This window comes from Solanum pennellii, chromosome 10 (assembly GCF_001406875.1).
Source record: "Solanum pennellii chromosome 10, SPENNV200".
NCBI lineage: Eukaryota > Viridiplantae > Streptophyta > Magnoliopsida > Solanales > Solanaceae > Solanum > Solanum pennellii.
The window spans coordinates 67,248,388-67,263,768 of NC_028646.1; the positions used below are offsets into that span (position 1 = coordinate 67,248,388).

At 31.8% G+C, this 15,381-nt stretch overlaps 1 pseudogene; it reads left to right on the forward strand.

The window, feature by feature from the left end:
* The first annotated feature begins 4,688 nt into the window (after window positions 1-4,688).
* Window positions 4,689-12,792, forward strand: LOC107001528 (annotated as a pseudogene).
* Window positions 12,793-15,381: the final 2,589 nt, after the last annotated feature.

Below are 15,381 nucleotides of genomic sequence, written 5' to 3' on the forward strand. Positions count from 1 at the left end.
GTTGTCGATTCAAGTACAATTTCTTTTTTCCTCTTAAAGAAAAATTTGTTCAAAAAGAAGAAAAAGCTCTTGCTAATACAAGGAAAGATAGGAAAATGAATCTTAAAATCTTTATGTTATAGTTTAAATTGTCTAAAGCATAAAGTTGTATTTATAGTGGAAAAGTACCTTGAACAAAAATCAAAGTCATATTTGACTTTTGTTACTAAAATTTCAACAAAGTTACCTTGTATGGTCAAATTTGATAGATAATCAAAATAGTTTTTTTTTTTCCTTTAATATATTTTGGAATTAAAAGTTTTTCCTAATTAGAATCGAAGATAGAAAGAGAAAATAATACATATTCATTCTAAAATGTAGGTCAAGATTATATTTGTCTGAATGTATCTAGTCAATATTAATATATTTATTTCTCTTAATTAATATGCCTTTTCTATAATAAAAAGTTTTATGCTTTGAACGATGAAAAAATTGTCAGAGATTTCATGAATGAATATGAATTATTTTTATTAAAATAAAGTTTGTACAATATTTTTTTTTATTTTATATGATTTAATATTTCTTTTGTATTTTTTAAGTAATTCAAATAGTGTTCTTCTTCCATGTAGAACCAATAGTTTTTCTTAATCTTTATTTGTCCTTAAATGTATTTCTTAATAAAAATTCCCTAAAATGGTACTATCTAGTTTACATATTTATTTTGATTAATTAATAAGCCAATTTTAAAAAAAAAGATGTTTTGAAGGATTAAACAAATCAAAACACTCATAAATCGAATATGAATTGTTTATAGTAAAATATATTATATACTATCTTTATTTCATCTGATATAATACAATTCAATATTGGGAGTCAAATAATTTCTTTCAAAATTTCTTATCTACCTTGCATGCTTTTATTACTAGACCACAAGAAAGAGAGCCTTCAACACAAGAAAACCAAGGTTTGGATGAAAAACAGAAAGAGCTTTCCTCTTTCTAGTTTAAACTTGTACCAAAGGGAGGCAAGTAAGTACCAATATACCAGGCACATCGCTCCGAAGGTTGTTGTCTCATTGATTTGACATAAATTTTTTCTTTTACTCTTGGCATGAAGGGACTTAGATTGGCTCCCCTTGACAGGCCCAATATCCATCTCAAGTAAGTTTTTGCACATGCAACATTGATTTGTCCCCTATATTTTTAAAACTCATGCTCATCACAATGTAAAATGTAATGAGTGATTTTGCATCATTTGCAGGGATAGTAGCATTACAGTAACTTTAGTCGAAAGAAGTTCATTGCACAAAAGCTAAACTTGAATGATCATGCCGAGGTGATAATTTTATAACCTAAATTATGCATTTCTATGAACTTGTTAGTTATATAAAATTTAAGAATTAGGAATTTTTAAAATTTTCCCTCTTATTTGAATAAATATATTAATTCTTACTTAACAAAGATAAAGGAACTTAAACAATTGATGATCTCTCGGATTAAAAGACGAACAAATATAAAAAGCTATGACAGTGAAACAAATTTTTATTTTATACTACATGAAGTTATGTTGAAAATATCACTACAATACTGCTTTGCCATTGAATCGTCTTTATATCATTTTGTGCAGGTGAATATTGTTTGTTGTTGTGAAAAGTTGAATAGAGATATGACGCTCAAAGACATTCAACTTAGATGGAAGTCTCACCGTCCCAATTATGGAAAGTGAAAGACTAAATAAGAGTTGGAGGAGGCTATGACTCAGCTAGGATGCATCAGAAGCGAGAAACTTCAAACTCCACCTAATAAATAACAAGTGTTTGGCTACTGAAATCATGGCTTAAAAGAAGTGAACTACCTATATCACAACAGACTTAAAGACTAATCAGTAGACACTTTTTGACGTGCATAATAATAGTCTCAGAGCTATTAGTACCTTAATTCTCTGCTTTATTATCGGCAAATAATCTATGCTTTCGACTTGTATTGTCTAGTTTCCAACGAAATATTATGCTATAGACTTCTATATTTGCAATTTTTTTCAGCATGCATCTTATAGTAAATGGGCTTTTCTGATTCTCACTAATTTGTATTCCTTTAAAGGGAGATGGAAGTGAGAGTATTTTACCTATCAAATTTTATTATTAGATTTAAGCATTTAATTAGTCTGAACAGGTCTTTAATCATTAAGATCTTGAACAAAGTCTTAGAGTCATTAAGATGTATTCTTTTGTGGATAATATTCATTGTCACACTCACCAACCACAACCATCAATCACTTCTTTAATCACAATAACGCGAAGCATCTTCCTGAAATTTAACTCTGAATATGAAATTTTTTGTGAACTTGAGACTCTGTACATATCTTGGCGTTACATAATTGTTTGATTTTCCTTTTGTAGAACACAAGCTATTGTTTGCATTTCACCAAATAACATCTAACACTGAGTTTATCTCGTCAATATTGGGTGAACTAGATAAAAGGGAATCTTGATTCCCTTAATTTCTTTCGAAAGTACTTATCTACCTTGCATGCTTTTAATTACAAATTTCTGACATAAGTTAAAAAAGAATTTAAACTATTTTCCACATCACCTATCGCATTCGGAATATTACATTATTGTATGGTAATTAAAAGAATTTATATTGTGTAATTATCCTTTTATAAGTTTTCTTTTAATTCTAACCAGTGAAAGATCGATCGGGCAGGATGAAGTGCAGATCAACTAATGTACGATCATTCAACTTCAAAATCATACAAAGTGACCTTTTGGATTAGCTTAATTAAAATTAATAATATGTAAATTTAAGTGTAAAAATTAATTTTATACATAAACTGTTACAATTATGAATAGAGGTAATGAAATCAATAATAAAAAACTGATGTGTTTGTCAAAAAGTATTGCTAAGTCGTCCTACTATTAAAATGATTGAAAGACCCCAATAATGCCAAAAAATTATACATTAAAACTATTCTCTATACAAAAGAACAAATGACATATACAAATTAAAGAAATTTGGTGAAGAGATTAGATATATGTACTGTAATACCAAAGACAATAAATTGTTGAGCCTTTTTTGTATGTGGAAAAATGTAGTAGACCTCAATTTCATGTTCGATAGAATTTTAGATGTTTTACGTTCATTTTTTGGACTTACATATTGATGAATGTTGTATTATTATCAAGAACTTATTGGAAAGTGATGAACTACAAAGAGAATTCATCTTTTGTTATATTGAAAATGTTGTCATTGTTGCATTTGTTGTTAAAGGTAGATAAGAGGAAAGGGCGTGCATATGACTAGAGCTCATTTCAATCAAAAGAACTTCAATCAAAATTTAAAGTAGTGGTGTCAAAATAAAGCTCAAGCCATTCAATCGACCGAATTCATTCATGTTTGGATGGATCAAAATTTATCCATCTATTAGCTCAATTTTATTTCACCAACTCATTTCAGTTCATAAAAAATTGAATTTATATGTGGCTCAAATTAATTCACGAGTAATCTTATTAAAATATTTTTTAAAATGACATTTCTTTATTTAATATGTTATATATAGTCATAATAAATAAAAGTAATAATTTTGTTAAGAACTAAAAACATAAAAGAACAAATGAAGGAATTAAGTGTTAGTGAGAATTGAGCCCGGAATGAGTTATTATCATCCGCATTTTATCTTATTTTAGTCGATCTATTTCAACTCAAATAGCCTTTGAATAATCAATAATTCACATATTTATAAACTCCTCTTAATTACATTCGGAAGCTAGGGAAGTAACAAGTACTTGTTTCCAGTTCACGTGAACCCAATAGCTTTTGTGTTATGAACAAGCTCCAGCCCAGTGTTACACAACCAATTATTTATTGGGCGGAGAAGAAGCAATAGAACTGGAATGTAGCTAAAAAAGGTTGATTTGGGACCCAAGCCAAATTAACAACAGGTTAAAAAGGACTACGGCTTAGAAAATGTATTCACCTTTGATTTAGCACCTGAATTGGGTGCTTTACTAATTGTATATTTTTGAATATGATATTCTAACATTGTAAAATTATTTCTATATAACAATTATTGAGGATAAATCTAGTTGAAATCAATAACATATCCGGTGTAGTCCACACGGTAATTCTAATGAGGGTATAGAATACACAAACTTTATCTCTACCTCAGAGTTAGAGATATATTAATATTGTTATCCATAAAAATAATATTAACTAAGAAAGGGTAAAAAACAGATACAGAAAAGTGAGAATAGGAGATGTTTAGACCATGAAATGTTTTCACTTTTTTTGGGGAATTCAACTCCGAAAAACACGTTTGACCATAAAACTCACACTAAAATTTAACTTCAAGTAGAATTTCAAAATATTTGAGAATTTGAAAAATAGCAAAAAGTTGTTTTCACTTCAATAGTAGAGAACAAGGGCTTCAACATGACTCACTTGATCAATTGCAGAGAAAATTCCAAAAGCAAACATATACTTTTACTTTTTATCTACATTTCTTTGTCTGCCATATGGAATCAGATTTTTTGAAATGTTATCTAATCAAACATTCCTACTTTAATAATGACCCCACTTCTTTTTTAGTTTTCATTGTCATAATACAAATTCTTCATTATTGTTTTGTTTGTTAAGCTTTCCTTTAACAGAAAACTAGTCTCTCTCTATATATATATATAGCAGAGTTCAGAATTAATTAATTAATCAGATATGGAATTGTTATCTATTGTTGTGGCAAAGGTGACGGACTGCTTGATGCATCCAATTGCGCGAGGGATTGCATCCAACATCACATGTATGCATAAAGAATGTGAGAAGCTGAAGAATATCAAAAGTAAGGTCCAGGAAAGAGCGGAAGTTGCCCGGAGAAACTTACAACGCATTTCACACAATGGCGAAGCTTGGTTAACTAGTGTTGATACCAGTACTGAACATGTGGAAACTGTAAGGCAAGGTACAACTGAGGTTGAAAGGGGTTGCTTTTATGGTTGGTGTCCAAATTTGAAGTCACGTTACTCGCTGAGCAGGAGAGCTAAGAAAATTACACTGGAGTTGATTCAACTTCAAAGTGAAGGCACTAATCCAAATGCTTTCTCCTTTGATCGTCCAGTTCAAAGTCATGAGGCTATACCTAGTAACAGTGGTGAGGTGTTTGACTCTAGAAAATTCCAAGAGGATGAGGTCATGGCAGCTTTGAATGATGACGGGGTCACTATGATTGGTATATTTTGTATGGGTGGTGTTGACAAAATCAGACAGAAGGCGAAGCAAGAAAGGATGTTCAATGATGTTGTTATGGTAATTGTCAGTCAAAAATCAGACCCTAAAAGAATTCAGGATGAGATCGCTAGAGGAGTCGGACTGACATTAGAAGGGGATGATATGTTGAGTCGTAGAGACCGGCTGTGTACAAGGTTAGTGGATCAGAACAGACACATTCTTATAATCTTGGATGATGTATGGAAGGCTCTTGATCTAAAGAGACTTTGAATTCCAAGTGGAAGCAACCACAAACATCAATGTAAAGTGATATTCACAACGCGTTTCCAATCTGTTTGTCAAGCAATGGGAGCTCAGAAGATCATGGAAATTGGGATGTTATCTGAAGAGGAAGCTTGGATCCTTTTCAAGCAGAAAGTCGGTATTTTTGTCGATAATCATTCTCTACTTGACATTGCAAAAGAGGTTGAAAAAGAATGCAAGGGGCTGCCGCTAGTAATTATTACAGTTGCAGGAGCACTAAAAAATCTTAAAACCAAGCCTTCGTGGGATTCTTCCCTTGAACAATTAAGAAGTGCAGAAACAAGAATTATTCCTGAAGTGACCAAAGAGTTGTATTAACCTCTAAGTCTAAGCTATGATTTCTTGGAATGTAATGAAGCCAAGAACCTCTTTTTGCTTTGTTCCTTGTTTGAGGAAGATAGTGATGTCTGTCCTGAAGAATTACTAAGATATGGAAGGGGCTTTGCATCTTTTCAGAAATTGGAAAGTTAGAACATGCAAGAAATACGGTGTGTCTTCTGTTGGAAACATTGAAAGATTGTTTCTTGTTAGCCCAAGGTTCAGACAAAAACTATGGGAAAATGCATGATGTGGTCCGTGATGTGGCTATAAGTATCGTGTCTGAGGGAGAGCATAACTTTATGGTAAGTCACCATGTTAACTCAGATGAGTTCCCAAGAAGAACTTTTTATGAGCATTTCACTCACATGTCTATAGTTGCAAATAAATTTGATGAGCATCCTAGATCAATATTTTGCCCAAACTGATGTTTTAAATGTTGAAACTCTGGGTTGATGAATATTCGTTCAAGTTACAGGACGATTTTTTTGATGGAATGGATAAACTCAATGTCTTCAGCCTGAGTGTATACAGGTAGTACCCCGTTCTGCCTTTGCCGGCATCCATTCGGAGGTTGTCAAGTTTGACGACGTTGTGTCTGAGTAATCTAGTGTTGGGTGACATATCCATTATCGGGAATATTGTAACTTAAGAAATGCCCAGCATAAGAGATTCTCGGTTAGTGGAGGTGCAAGTGGAGATTGAAAATTAACCAATCTAATTATGTTGGAGTTGCGGAATGAGTGCAAAACAATTGAAAGGATTTCAACAGGTGTCTTATCAAGGCTAGTTCAGTTGGAGGAACTACATATGGTTGTAGTATAATATTGTAGTTACTCCACCTTGAGTGAACTGAAATCCTTATCAAGATTGACCACACTGACATTAAGTAAATGTGCCGAAGATGTTATCTACAGTAACTTGAGCCTTTCCTCCAAGTTGAAACGGTACAATCTTACAGTGAGTGACATGGGGACTTCAATCATGGATGATTACGACAGGAATATTACTTTAGAGGTCATGGAGACCAGGCCATTGGGTAATTGGATCTGCCACCTGTTGAAGGAGAGCGAATTGATACATTCAACCGGAAAGAGATCTTATAATGTGCTGACTGAGTTGCAACAAAATAAACTTCAGAATGTGAAATGTCTCCACCTCGCTAGATGTGATTTAGTGACACATTTATTGAAGAGCTCTGGGAGGAGACATGAAATAATCGAGTTCCCCAATTTATATGAGTTGAAACTTCAATATATAAAATTCGTGACTCACTTTTGCAGTGACAATGTTGAGGCCATTAAGTTCCCTCAGTTACGGAAAATGATCTTCGATGAGTTACCTAAGTTCCAAAATTTCTGGCCTACAGCCAACAACTCTATCACTATCTCAAATCCTCTTTTTCATGAAATGGTTTGCTTCGTATCGTGAAACCAGCTTACTTTTTCAGTTGTTATTCACAGGGCTAATTTTAGTTTTTAAATATTTCTCTATTTGCTTATCATTATTTGAATTTCTTTATCTTATTTCATATTTGTAGTGCGAAAATAAATAGATATGGAAAAGGAAGAAATAAGTAAGAACAAAATAAAGACTTTTTTTAATGACCCTCTCAAGTTTACTTCGGGGTCATATGAGTTGAGCTCAAATAGGCTATAAAAATCGAGTTTGGTTATGACCCACCCAATTAAACATATTTAATCTCAATAACTTTTAACATATTGTTATTTAACTTTTATAACCTTAATTTGAAATGTATTAAGGCTTGAATAAATTGATTTTGAACTCAATTCAAATTATCTTGAGTTGAATCCATAAAATTATGGACGGATTAGACTGGTTACCTAGCTCCAAGTTTGATACATGAACATTTGCAGGTTTCTTGTCTTAACCTGAAAGAGCTAGACATCTATAGTTCTAACATAAGTTCTCTATGCTCTCACCAACTTCCAATTGCCTACTTCAGCAAACTTGAAACATTGGAAGTAAAGAATTGTAGAAAATTGAGAAACTTAATCTCTCCATCAGTGACCAGAGTTGCTCGGAATCTACGAATACTATAGATAGAAAATTGTGTGTCAATGGAAAAAGTGATCACACAAGAGGAACAACAAGGAGAAGAAATCATGAATAATGAGCCCTTATTTCCCTTGTTGGAAGAGTTGCAACTTGAAGGACTGCCTAAGCTGGGGCATTTCTTTCTAACAAACTGTGCTCTTGAATTTCCTTTTCTCAGAGATGTGAAGATTGATGACTGCCCTGTAATAAAGACGTTATCTGTGAGTACACCGGGTCTTGCATGGGTGAACTACGATGACAGGGTGGAAGTAGATGATTTGAATGGATGGATACAACAAAGATTCAATTCAAAGGTTTGTCTTGCTACACTAATTGTATAACTAATTAAATCTAGTACTCTCTTTCTATATAAACTTTATATTAATAGTAATATTCAGATACTTATTTATGTTTTTCAATTGAACCAACTTCCTTCTACAGTATTTTCAATTGGAAACCTTATTATTCTCTGCTCCCAGGAACACAATGCTAGTGAAGGCACTACTGAAAGTGACGAATCTGAAGCTAATGATGGCGACAAATTTGAAGCTGCTGATGACTCGGAAGGGTGATGCATGTGTTTGTGAAATTGAATTAAGAGTCATTTAACAATGAAAACAGATTCAAATTCAATAAAAGCATCATGTATTGTACAGTTTTGAAGGTGTATCAGATGCATATATTTCTCAATTAATGATCATTCGTTGTTGTAACATTTTTTTACAGTTTTTCATTGTCAATGTATATGATGTATTATATACATTCATATAATTCAAGTGTCTTATACACATATGTAATTGGTATATGTGAATGAATGCATATGATGTATAATACATTCATATAATTCAAGTGTCTTATACATATATTTAATTGGTATACATGAATGAAATTTATGTACAATATACTGTTAGTTACTCATGTATCTTATGCATTTCACGACAGGGTTTGATATGCTGTCATTATAAAATCATGATGTATTTACTGAATTTACAGATTATCTTCAATGTATAATTCACTCTCCATTACATCATATGTTTGAGATTAGATAGATACAATTTTATATTTTATTTTTTGTATAAACAGGGCATGAATTATGTTATCAAAAAAATATCAGCACATCCATTAAGGTTCGGAGCAACGTTCAATTTTGATTTTGTGAATGAAATCAAAAAGTCCATAAAGGATGAAGGCTTTGAAATGTTCAAGAATACAATTTTTGGAACATATTGAACATTTCAAAATGTAATTTCCAGCGTCAGAGTACTAAGTTTTTGTTGTTGGAGGTGCAACAGGAAAACAAAGATGTATTGTATGTTCGTCATGCTAATGGTACTGTATTACAGATTGGTATAAAGGAATTCGCCATTGTAACTGGCCTTAAATGCAAATAAAATGTTAAGGGTTTTTCAAATTCGAAATCCACTCCGAGCCGCTTATTACAAAATATTTCTCTGATTCGACTGCAGGTTTAACCAAAAGTCGCTTGGTACAATGTTTTGCAATGGGGAGTTGGGAGACCACACAGGAATCTGTTCAGATGGAAATATTATACTTCATCAATCTTTCATGTTATGCCATATGTATTGAAGAGTTTCTAATGGTCGAAGATGGTAGGTATGCATTATATCCTTGGGTTCAGATTGCATTCGATAAGCTAATTACATCACTCAGACAAGACTTCAACCAAAACAAATAAATGAATCGCTTATTTGGTATGCCTTATACACTCAACGTATATATTTACGAATGTGTATCTAGTCTAAATCCAGAGTTTGCTGTTAAAGTAGCAAATGGTTTCCCAAGATTTGTAATTGGATGGTCGGATTGTAAATTTTGTTGTAAACAATATTTTTTGTATTATACATAATATTGCCATAACATTTAACCATTTAAATGCAGAATGCATGTTCAAACATTGTACCAACACCAAATAAAGTGGAAGCCCTTGACTTACCTGATGTTCAAGATGCTCATAGTGCTGAACAATCCACAATAACAGTTCATGCAAACAAAAAATAAGTCAAGTTTTTAGAAGTTCTCAACAATCCCTGCTGGTCGTTTATTGAGAAAATCATCACGTGTATCTGGTACATCATCTCTGCCACCACCCAAAAGAAGAAAGAAAATTGATACACCTAAAAAAAGATTGAAACCTAAATTGTCAGAGCTGGTAAGGCCGCCATTAAACCAGTCATTCTCAATGCCAGATCAAGAACCTACCCCGCATGCTAATTTATATTCGGCCCTTGTCTCTTCACAAGTCTAATAAATTAAGTCTATGTATCTCGATATTGAAGAACTGAAACAACATATGAAGGAATACGTAAGTAATGATATCAATTTTTTTGTGTTTATTCATAAATATAAAACTAAATGTTAAAGTTTTTTAATAGGTTAACGGTAAATTTGAGTATCTCGTGAATATTATAAAGGCAAGTCACTCTGAGGTGATGAATTCTAGAAATAGAGAGGACGACCAACAACCAAAGGTACTGTATTGTATATGTGTTTTAACTTTCATAGATCATTACGTTACAAATTTATTTCATGAAGGAGATGGGCATCAAGTCAACATCGTACATGGTTGAAGCTTCCAATAAAGAAGGCAATGATGGACATCAAACAAGTACCTTTAAGTTTCATCAACAACCAACCACACCGATACAAATGGATTTTGTCAATAACGATCAAAACATTGGTGTACCTGATTTTGATGTTGGAAATCACGTTTATTTTACTTTATTAATTGCATAAATCAAATTATATGATTTATCGTTAACTTTTTTTTATTGAAAAAAACATGCTTAAAAAATACAGACTGAAGATACATTGAAGAATCATCAAGAAAAGAAGGACGTTTGAGAACTTCAATCCTCAAATGCATTTATTCATCATTATACTGCAAAAACAACTGAGCATAAGAAAGTAATTTTATCATCGTAAATTAACTATTAACAAACATCAACTTTGTAGTGATACTCAAAATGTGTCAATATCATACATTGCAGTTTACTTGGATGATACTGTACATTGCAGTTTACTTTAATAATACTGATACATTGCAGTTTACTTGTATAATTTTGATACATATTTTTAATGTTCACATCAGTAGTGTTTTTCACTTTTATGTGTGTGATACTTTACATTTTAATTATGTTTGTATTGATACATTACATTGTAAGATATTGTGACTAATTAAAATTGTTTGTGTACTATATGTAATTTGTAGTTTGATGTAATCTGTCCTTGATACATTAACAGTCCTTTATATATGATTCTTTGTTCTTTAATGTATCCTATATTGATCACTACGTTGTTATTCAGGATGATCCATCATCACAAATGCCTCTTCATTTATTCGAAGGAACAATGAACGAAGATGCTTCGTTAATGTTCAATACAACACCAATCAGTCTGTGCCAGATCTATTATATTTTATACGTCGATACTTTATGTTTCATATATCATTTAAATATCATATGGTTTATCAAACCTTTTTAATTGTCAATTTAAATCTTATAGGATTCTGCAACATCTGGTACAATATCATCTGATACTCGAGAAGTCATTAGTACACTTATTGTTGATCTAGGAAGATTGTCTATTCGTGCTAAACTAGTTAATGCTGCAAATCCACAGGAGTTAACCGACAATCAAAATTTGCTTCCAAAGAGTTAATTACCCACTGATATGTTAATAATAGAGATTGTTGTCGAAGTGTTACAAATACTCCTCATGCACGTACCAGGATGCCTTCAAAAAACTGCAAATCTCCCTATTTAACTTCATTTGGGTCAAGTGAAAAAGGAGAAGAGGCCATAGAGGATGTAATTCATCCAAGTTTTCCATTTGAAGGATGTGAGATCACAAATCGAGCTCCTTCATATCTGATTGATGAGTTTGTCGAGTGGGTTACTACAGGTCTTCTCAAAACTCATGCTAAATAGTAAGTTTTATATTTTTTTAATTGATTTGTTCAATTTTGAAATTACAAACTCTTGTTCCACTTTTAAATAACATAATTTCTTTACACTTAATAATACAGGAAACCATCAGAGGGTAAGTACAAAGCAAAACCCTATTCAGGGGATTTTGAAATGATGGATTATGTTGTTGCATATCCGTCCAATAAAAATTGATTTTATGTCATGTCCCAGCCCTAAAACTGCTGGACTAATCAAGTAATTTTGTCATATATATTTAAATTTCATGTGTCTGCAAATGTATCATATATAGGTTTCTTAATGTATATGGTACATTCAGTTAATAGGTGTTATATACATATCAATACCATATACCACTTTCAGTATCTAAAATTTTATTATCATTATTTCTTTCAAATGTATAATTATGTTTATAATTTTTTTTGTAGCACATTGATGTTATTTTTTACTGCCTTTATAAAAAATCAAAACTTCGCAGCATGAATCAATACAGATACACAATTGCCAATTGTTTGTTCAGTGAACATATCAACAGTACCCATGAAAGGTATTATAACAATGAGGCTGATGATAATATTAGTACCCAAGAACACATTGATCGTACGAGAGCAGTATCAATATATGAGAGGTCAATAATCAACATCATGAAAGGATTTTCAAAACCAGCTTGTTTGTCATGGCATCTTGTGGACGATGTTTATATTCCAATTAATTATGATGGAAATTTTCATTGGGTGTTAACTGTTGTTGAATTGACTCAAAGGTTGATACGCGTATATGACTCTTCTTTAGGCACAAGAAAACGAGTATATTCTGAGGAGATACAAAAATTGTCAAGGATGCTACCTTCTTACCTCCTTGTCAGTGGTTTCTTTGAAAAAACTGAGCAGACTAACTGGCCAACACTTGATGCATATAAGGACAAACAAAGTACTGCACTTTTAGAGTCACATAATCCTTTCAACATTTAATACGCTGAAAGCATCATGCAACAAGAAAACGATAGTCTGTAAGTATTTAAATTCTGGACTACAATGATATGTGTAAGTTGTTTTTACAAATTTATATTCTGCATTTTGTTGTGGGGACTGCTGATTATACGTAGCTACATTTGTAGAGTTTTTGAGTGACCAACTTGTTATACCACTTGATACTGATGACCATCTTGGAAATTATCTATGCAATAGATATGCAACATTGTTATGGAGATATGACAGCGACAAGGTCAAGGGTGAAGTCATAACTGAGAATGACGATCCACCAAAGCCTAAGGGTCAATTCCAACACCAACTAACAAGACTTCGTTAACATAAATTAGTACTTAGTAGGGATAGAATGACCAATTTTTCATGTTATATTGTTTTGAAGACTATTTATTTTTTATGTGTTTCTCTACAAACTTAGTTGTATTACAGTCTTTTGTTAGTTATTAACGTTATGTGTTTTCAATATATTGCTTTAGATACATTTGTTGTGTTATAACATTAATCTCCACAATCATCATCGTTTGAGTTTAAGTATTTTGATAGTTTGCTTATGAAATTATGTATATGATACATAAGTTTTATGCATATTTGTTATTGAAATTTTATTCATATATGTCAATTGCATTTATGTGTCATACACTTGAATTATATGATACATCATATACATCAACAAACAAATCACAACATACTATTAAATTGAAAGGCAACAGTACTGCTAAGGAAAAGTATATCAAAATTATAATTGTATCTAATATAGTTTTAATGTGTGATTTTTTACTATTATATATTGTATATGATATAATAATGTAGTGTATATGATACAGATAGTATACACTTGAAAAAGCCAAGTTTGGGACACTTAAATTTGTTTAAATCATGATTATGATATTGAATCAATATTTCTTTCATTTACACATTTAATTATTTTTCATAATTTATACATCAGATTTATTTATTTATTTAACAATATCAGAATAATTTTAAATTTAATATAAGTTTGCCACACAATTCTAAAAAAATGCATTTAGTTAAACAACAAAATAAATTGTGTAACCAATACACTTTATTCAATCCAAATACTAAAGTGAAAAATACATATAAGTGGAATTTATTAACCATGAACACGGATGTCCTATTTTAAAAAATTATTTCAATTCTCTTTCGGTAAGAAAGTACAAGTTCTCCTATTGTGTCCTTCTTGTCCACATTGACCATAAGAATTCTTGTTCATTGTTATCTTCTTATCAGTATTTTTCTTTCTTCGCTTCCTTGGTCGTCTAGCCAACCTTCTATACCTAGGTGGCCGGACAATTTCATCTAAAATATAGTTTGGAACGGTCCAATTCTCCTTATTTAACATTGGAACCATTACAATCTCGTATGTTTTTTCTAATGCATCAGGCTTGTAGTAATCGGATCAATATGGGTGCATATCTGTAACATTTTTGTTCTTCAAAACTGCAATTGCGTGTGCGCAAGGTATCTCATCATGTTGAAACCTTTCACACGTACATGTTTTCCGCTCAAGGCATACAATGTATCTTCTTCCGGCTCCATGAATTAATAAAATATATTCAGACGATGGAACAACCTTAAATTAATAATAAGTTAGTGGTACATTACATAATATGCCATTTATATATCATTTCCCAATCAATGCTTATCAGTGAAAATATTCCGAGTTTCTAGTACATAAAACACAAAGTTAGGAATATTGATAAATACCTTTATATTTGAACTTTTAGATGTGTTTACAATCAATATCTCCTCAAATCTTCGACCCAATGTGTCCTTTGTATATGGCCTTATTTCTCTATTTTTACAATTACAACTACCAAATAGAAGTCTAGCTTCCTTTAAGAAGTCTATTATAGTTAACCTACGTGCATCAACAAGGCAACCATTGATACACTCTGCGATGTTTGAAGTCATACTCTACCTTTGTTTACGATTGAATGAACTCTTGACCACTTCTCATACACCCTATGATCAACTTTCACAACTTTAGCCATTAATTTATCAAAATCTTCCTTTCTGTATGCCTTTGCCATTGAGTAAAATATGTCACTTAGTGTATTATTACTCCTTTTGAAGCTTGAACATACATTCTTCCAAACATGTCATATGCATGAACAATGAGGTACATTTGGGAACACAATGCTTACACGCTTCATAATACTTTCATTTCTATCTGATATAATACACACGTTTTCATGCTCGCCAAATGCACTTTTGAATTGTTCGAAGAACTATGTCCACGAACAGTCATTTTCAGTGTCTACAACACCATATGCCAATGATAATATGCAACCTAATTACAAAGCAACACACATTTAACTTTATGATACATAACGTTTACACTAAGATACAATAAGTATACATATAAAACAAGATTTACAGTACATTAGTATTACAACAGTCATACCTACACAATCGAGTGTGTTCACTAATACAAAAGTACCTTTGTAAGCCCCACCAAGATGTGTAGCGTCCACTACAACTACATGCCTGTAGTAGCCGAACCCTCTTATCAACGGTCTTAGGACTATAAAAAGATACATGAATTGATTATTT